The sequence below is a fragment of the Rhipicephalus microplus genome, chromosome 4, assembly GCF_043290135.1.
Source record: "Rhipicephalus microplus isolate Deutch F79 chromosome 4, USDA_Rmic, whole genome shotgun sequence".
Lineage (NCBI taxonomy): Eukaryota > Metazoa > Arthropoda > Arachnida > Ixodida > Ixodidae > Rhipicephalus > Rhipicephalus microplus.
Genome location: NC_134703.1, coordinates 115,477,891 through 115,484,652, shown reverse-complemented (window position 1 = coordinate 115,484,652; position 6,762 = coordinate 115,477,891). Strand labels below are relative to the sequence as shown.

At 48.0% G+C, this 6,762-nt stretch overlaps 1 non-coding gene across 1 annotated transcript; it reads right to left on the bottom strand.

Moving 5' to 3' along the window:
* Positions 1-4,374: 4,374 nt before the first annotated feature.
* On the bottom strand, positions 4,375-4,516 carry LOC119173037 (U4 spliceosomal RNA). Its single transcript, XR_005109992.2, has one exon. It is a non-coding gene; the product is annotated as a U4 spliceosomal RNA (small nuclear RNA).
* Positions 4,517-6,762: the final 2,246 nt, after the last annotated feature.

Below are 6,762 nucleotides of genomic sequence, written 5' to 3'. Positions count from 1 at the left end.
TCCCGACACCCCGCTCAGCCAAGGATGTCCGAAGTTTTCTGGGACTGTGCTCCTATTTCCGTCGTTTTGTCGAGAAGTTTGCTGAAGTAGCCCGTCCTCTAACCTGCCTCCTCAAAACGGATGTCACATTCACCTGGGGCCAACAGCAAGCAAACGCCTTCTCGTCGCTCGTTGACATTCTCACCAATCTACCAGTCCTAGCACACTTCGACCCATCTGCCGCCACGGAGCTTCGTACTGACGCCAGTGGCCACGGCATAGGCGCAGTGTTGGCGCAGCGGCAACAAGGCATGCACCGCGTCATCGCGTATGCAAGCCGACTGTTGTCGCGCTCGGAACAAAATTATTCCATTACAGAACGCGAGTGCTTAGCTGTCGTCTGGGCCATTGCGAAATTCCGACCGTACCTGTATGGCCGACCATTCTCAGTTATTACGGACCACCATGCCCTTTGCTGGCTCTCCTCACTGAAGGACCCTACGGGACGCCTTGGTCGCTGGGCGCTGCGCTTACAAGAGTACACTTTTTCCGTATCCTATAAATCCGGACAACTTCACAAGGATGCTGACTGCTTGTCCCGTTACCCAGTCGATCCCCCTGACACGAGGGAAGATGAGCAAGAGGCCCTCGTTCTTTCAATTACCAACTTCACCGACATAGCTGCTGAACAACGCCGCGACCCCTCTTTGCGTGCTATTATCAAAGGTCTGCACTCTCCCCACCCTGACCACTCCTTACAACTGTTCGTTCTTCACAACGACATCTTGCACCGCTACAACGCCCGCCCTGATGGTGCTGAGCTTTTACTCGTTGTTCCTGTGCATCTTCGCTCAGACGTTTTGGTCCAGCTGCAAGATGCCCCCTCCGCTGGACACCTAGGGGTGTCACGCACGTATGACCGCATTCACCGCCGATTCTTTTGGCCTGGCCTCTACCATTCTCTGCGACAGTACGTTGCGGCATGCGACCTCTGCCAGCGCCGCAAGACACCTGCTCTGAGACCTGCTGGTACCCTCCAGCCCATTGAAGTACCAGATGAGCCATTTTTCCGAGTCGGCCTCGATCTTCTAGGACCCTTTCCCGTGTCGGCCACCGGTAATAAGTGGATTGCTATTGCTACCGACTACGCAACGCGGTATGCCGTTACACGCGCCCTCCCCACCAGCTGCGCTACTGATGTAGTCGATTTCCTTCTTCATGACATCATTATGCGTCATGGTGCTCCTCGTCAGTTGATCACCGACCGCGTCAGCTGTTTTCTATCTAAAGTAGTCGACGAGCTCCTGCGATCCTGCTCTACTCACCACAAGTTCACTACAGCGTACCATCCGCAAACCAACGGCCTCACGGAACGCCTCAACCGCACCCTGACGGATATGTTAGCGATGTACGTCTCCAAGGATCACAAAGATTGGGACATCCACTTACCTTTCGTTACCTTCGCATACAACAGTTCACGCCATGATACAGCCGGATTTTCCCCTTTTTACCTACTGTTTGGTTATGACCCGCCTTTGCCCATGGACACCATGCTCCAATCTGACGCCCCCTCATCGACTGCTTATGCTCGTGATGCCCTGGCTCGAGCTGACATCGCCCGCCAAGTCGCCCAGGATCGTTTATGTGCCTCGCAGCTTAACCAAAAGAGTGCTTACGATCGCCGGCACCGCGACGTACAGTACTTTCCGGGGTCACTCGTCTTGCTGTGGTTACCATCACGTCGTGTTGGTCTCTGCGAAAAACTGATGTCCCGTTACGATGGCCCCTACCGCGTCATACGCAAGGTCACCAGCGTGACCTATGAGATAGCTCCACTCCATACCACGTCAGTACAAGCTTCAGTCCCGACCGATATAGTGCACGTCTCACGGCTTAAACCATACTACTCACGCCCCGAGAATTGATCGCACCGGGACGGTGCTTCTGCCGCCGGCGGGTAATGTCACGGGCTAAGTAGATGCCTGAGGATGACGACGACGAAGTGCTGAGCGTGAACGTGCTCGGACTGCAGCAGCGTTGTACGCATTAGCTCGCCAGTATATTCGCCATTACGCATTTGCTCGCCAGTGTATACTTTAGTCCCCGTAACAATATTTTACAGTAAATAACACAGTCGTCAGCGAACAAACAAATTTTGTAAGTAACAGTAGAAGGTAATTCATTTACATAGTTTAGGAATAGCAGGGGGCCAAGTACTGATCCTTGAGGAACCACAGAATCAACCGGTGCAGTGGAAAAATTAACATCGTTAGTGCTGTCAAATTGAACACGAGAAGTAAGGAATGCACGAATCCAGTTAAAAACTGCAGGGTCAATTTTTAGAACACTTAGTTTATATAAGAGCAGGGAATGGTTAACTTTATCAAACGCTTTAGCAAACTCAAGACATATACAGTCAGGTAAAGAAGCAGAGCCCAAAGATAAATGCAAATCATTAGTAAAAGAAATTAGTTGAGTATCACAAAAAAAAATCTTTCGAAAGCCATGCTGAGTTGAAGAAAAGAAGCTACTATCCTCTAGAAAATTAAAGAGGTGAGAAAATATTATATGTTCCATTATTTTGCATGGTACACATGTGAGAGATATAGGACGATAGTTAGAAGGACAATGTTTATCACCGCCTTTATGTACTGAAATAATCGCAGCAGTTCTCCCGTCTCCAGGTAGCACACCATCATGATAAGATTGTGAAAATATGCATTTCAGGATGATAGAACTGTATTCTTTAGTATTCTTTAAAAATTTACTGATAATTCTATCAATACCGTGAGAAGACGTTAGTTTCAGGTTGTCATAATTGTGACGATGCCATGCGAGTCAAACGTGGTGGGATCCATCGCAAAATGATTGTACGACTGAAGCTCAGGACGTTGGGTATAATCAGAAGAAAACGACTTAATGAATGTATCATTTAGCAAAGTAGAACAAAGATGGTCGGGGACGGGATCGCCGGTGGGTGTAAGCCATGATACTTTACTGGTGCTAAGTGGTTTCATTATACTCAAGAAACGTTTAGGGTTAGTCTTCAGGATGTTCGGCAAGGTTACATTGAAGAACGAGAATTTAGTAGCCTTTAGCGCTCGCGAATATGCTAAAGAGGCTGTCTTGTACTTTGTCCAGTTGGCCGGTTTAAGTGAATACTTAGCGATTCTAAAAATTCTTTTTTTCCTGTTGGAAAGTCGGTTTAAGTATCTGTTATACCATGGAGCTTGGTTATTGGAGTACACCCGGCGAAGAGGGATATGGAGATGAATTAGTTCAGACACTTTATTACGAAACAAACACCAATTAGTTTCTACTGAGCGCCCAAGATAACCTGGTAAGAAAATGTCTAAAAAGGAGCACAGTTCATTATTAATGGCTAGATAGTTACCCTTGTTGTAGTCTCTGATGTTCTTGGACTGTTTTACTGATGGTGCATGCGACAAATCGAATGTGAAATGCAAAATATTATGGTCGCTCAGGCCAGGCATGTGCAATACGGGTGACGTGACAGTCTCTGATGACGTTAGTACTAGGTCTATAAGGGAAGAAGAAGTTTGAGTGACACGTGTGGGTGAGGTGACGATTTGTGTTAAACCAAAATCCATAAAGGTGGTGATAAACTGGTTGGCCTCAGTTGTCGGTGGGTTGGTAAGTGGGCATGCGTGCAACCAATCAATATTCGGGTAGTTCAAGTCCCTCATTAGTATGAGTTGTGCATTGGGATAACGAACCGTGACTTGATTTAAGCCCCGCATCTCGTTGCAATTCACGGGAGAAAAATGGAAAAAAGACGCTCACATTAGCCTATTGTGTCTCCTTATTTATCTAAAGCTTTATTGATATCTTCAAGCAATAAATTACATGAACTACGCATGTACTGCTAAATATTTTCGCCTTGTCACGTGCCACTGTTTGCAACGTCAGAGAAGAGTCGTCTACGTAGAGGACCAACGTCACTGCATTGCCGTGTACGTAGGGTCATTCCTACGCCCACGTCATGCCCTCATTCTCTGGGCACGCGCCGGCAGAAGGAAAGGGAGGAGCGTTCATCTTGAAATTTGGCCCATTTTCGCGGCGTGTAGCGTTGCAAAATTTTGCAGACGTGATCATGAACGCCTCGTCTACGCATTGCGCTTGTCAGCTGAATATTGTCAAACCTGGTGAGTGGCCCTTTAAAAACTGGCTACTACTCCGACGACACAGGACGGATACGACCCATAACGTAACACGTTTCACCCCTACTAAAAAAAAAAAACAAGTCTGTCGACGCTTCAGCTAGAGCGCCCCGTGAGCCACGCCAGCATTGGACGCTGCTCGGGATTACCAACAGCGCCACACTGCGATTAACCGTGAGTACCTCATCCATCTGTTTTTGAATTTTAATGTAAGGCCCGTTAAGGCCGTCCAAAAATTGCCACGGCCGACGGTATTTCACGTCGCCCAGGCGGGGTATTGGGAAAAGTTTTCAACTAGCAATAGTCGCCCCTCAGTTATCACTTCATTGGGTACGACACCGCCTCTGCGCAAAGCTGATGGGCAGACGGGTCTCTTTTCCAGGCCATCTTGCTCGCCTTTAGCAATGGCAGTGGTGCACGATGAACTTCTGTTGTTCGTAACTTTTGAACCATGTAGAATGTATACATAATTTTTATTTACTTATTTTCATGTGGTGTCTACCCAAAATATTTTTATGCTAATTGCAAATGAAGTGAGAAGGCTGGCGATGAACAGGCTATTTTTATGTTGAATCAAGAAGTTTGACTTACAATTTACGCCTCGGTTGTCTTATACTCATCTTATCGATTTTCCTGTTGCTGTTTTTTTTTTTAAGGTGAATGCCTGATCTGCTTTATCAAACAGGACAACCGAAAGTCACTGGGTGCCGCGGCGTCGGTTCAACGTGTCAAACGTGGAAGCATGAACTCATAAAATGCCACTGAGTGTTCCACTCACAACTCAACAACAAAGTTGAATCATGCTCTGTTATGTTGCTTCTTTTCAACTTCGAGCCTGTTGCAAATAAAATAGGGCATCCCCTGGCTACGCCCTTGATTGTGGCATCACACCTTATTGAGACTGGCCCGTCAATACTTTACTCAATATTTCACTCTCTACTTCATTCTGTGAACTGGTGTGCCAGTGCCCTGGCCCTGCGTGGTACGGGCACACCCCGAAGGGACGATCGTGTGGTGGCCCAGGATTCAAAACAGGGCCAGAACTCACTCGCCGACTAAACTTTTTCCTCACTTCACTCTCTCTCTCTACTCTCTATACAAGAGTTGAAATCCAGCGCTTATTTCTTCAGTTTACGGTGCCTAATGCGAAGTATCCGCAACTCGACCAACTTTCATTTCTCTATACAAAAGGGAAGTTTGAGAGCGTATAACTCGTGATTCGAGAAAACGGTTCCGCGCTTTCTCACCTGCGTCAGGGTGTCACCGAACAGGTAGATTCGAGGCCATGCGACGCGAGAAGATGCCACTCCGTTCGACATCCTCGGCAGTTCGTCCGCAATGCGACTAATTCCACTGAGACGCACGCCCTATGCGGGGGATGGAGGGGAGGAGGCAGGGCCGTCCATGGATAGCGCAATCTGGCATTACAATTGCCGGAAGCGGCGTGAAAATGTTTTATCGAAATAATTACTACCGTGTTCACGGGGATATACATTATAACGTTTATCACTCAACAATCCAGATGCAGCGTTTTTTTTCCTTTTTTCATTGCCAAATTCGAGTATCAAATTCGAGTATCTCTGTCAAGGACAATGCCCGCGCTTTCGCTGCAGTCAGCAACATCGATGACCATGTGTCACAGGTCCCGTTAATTCAGGAGGCTATCGCCGGGCTAATTCCAAGGGCCGAAGTATCGGCCCCCCGAACCGCACCACGAAAGCGTGGACAATTCAGAAGTGGTCCTTCTTTGGCGCGCCAGCGGACGCCGGCTATGGCCCAAAGAACAAGTCAGAGATGAGAGTTGATCAACAAAACAAAATTATATTCTCAATAATGGCAGATCGAAAACAATACACAAGAATGCACACTCCACAATAGTTGCATACAATATGTCACCAATCAAACAACGTACTACACAGTACAATCAGCCACACTCGAAACAACGGACACAGACAACAATACGCACTACAATGCAGTCGCATGCATTGAACAACCAAGACACTTAAAGACTAAAGAGATGGAAAACATATTCAGTCCGAAGTTCTTGGAACAAAAGTCTGGATGATACTCTTCCGAGAATCACTCAAAGTCCAGCGTTGTTGTCGTTCCGCTGCCCCCCGAAGTTTCTCTTCCAGGAAACCTGGCGTCTTCGCCCCCGAAGTTTCTCTTCCAGGAAACCTCGCGTCTTCAATTGGCCGCTCGCCAAGCTTCAACTTCTTCGCCGGAAACACGTCGGCTTCACACACGCAGCTGTTTCCACGCGTCTTAGCTCGATAGCGGTAAACACACACACTCTTACCTGTAGCTCGAGTCGTCACCCCTCAGGTGGAAATCATCTTCTTCTCCTGCTTTGTCTCTACGGACAAAACTTTCGCCGAGCACACGGCGGAATCCCTACGCGCTCTGGCGCTAATTTCCGTCTTCTCCTGATCTCTCACCTCAGCTGCTCCATTAAATACATTCCGCGCGAGATTCCAGAAAGTTCTCGTCGTTTCCTCGGCGCGATACGCAGCAAAAGCTGGGGAGAGGGCGAGACAGTTCGAATGCCGTCCGCGACGGATGACTCAACCCGGCATAAACCACGCCCCTTTCCATCTAGAAC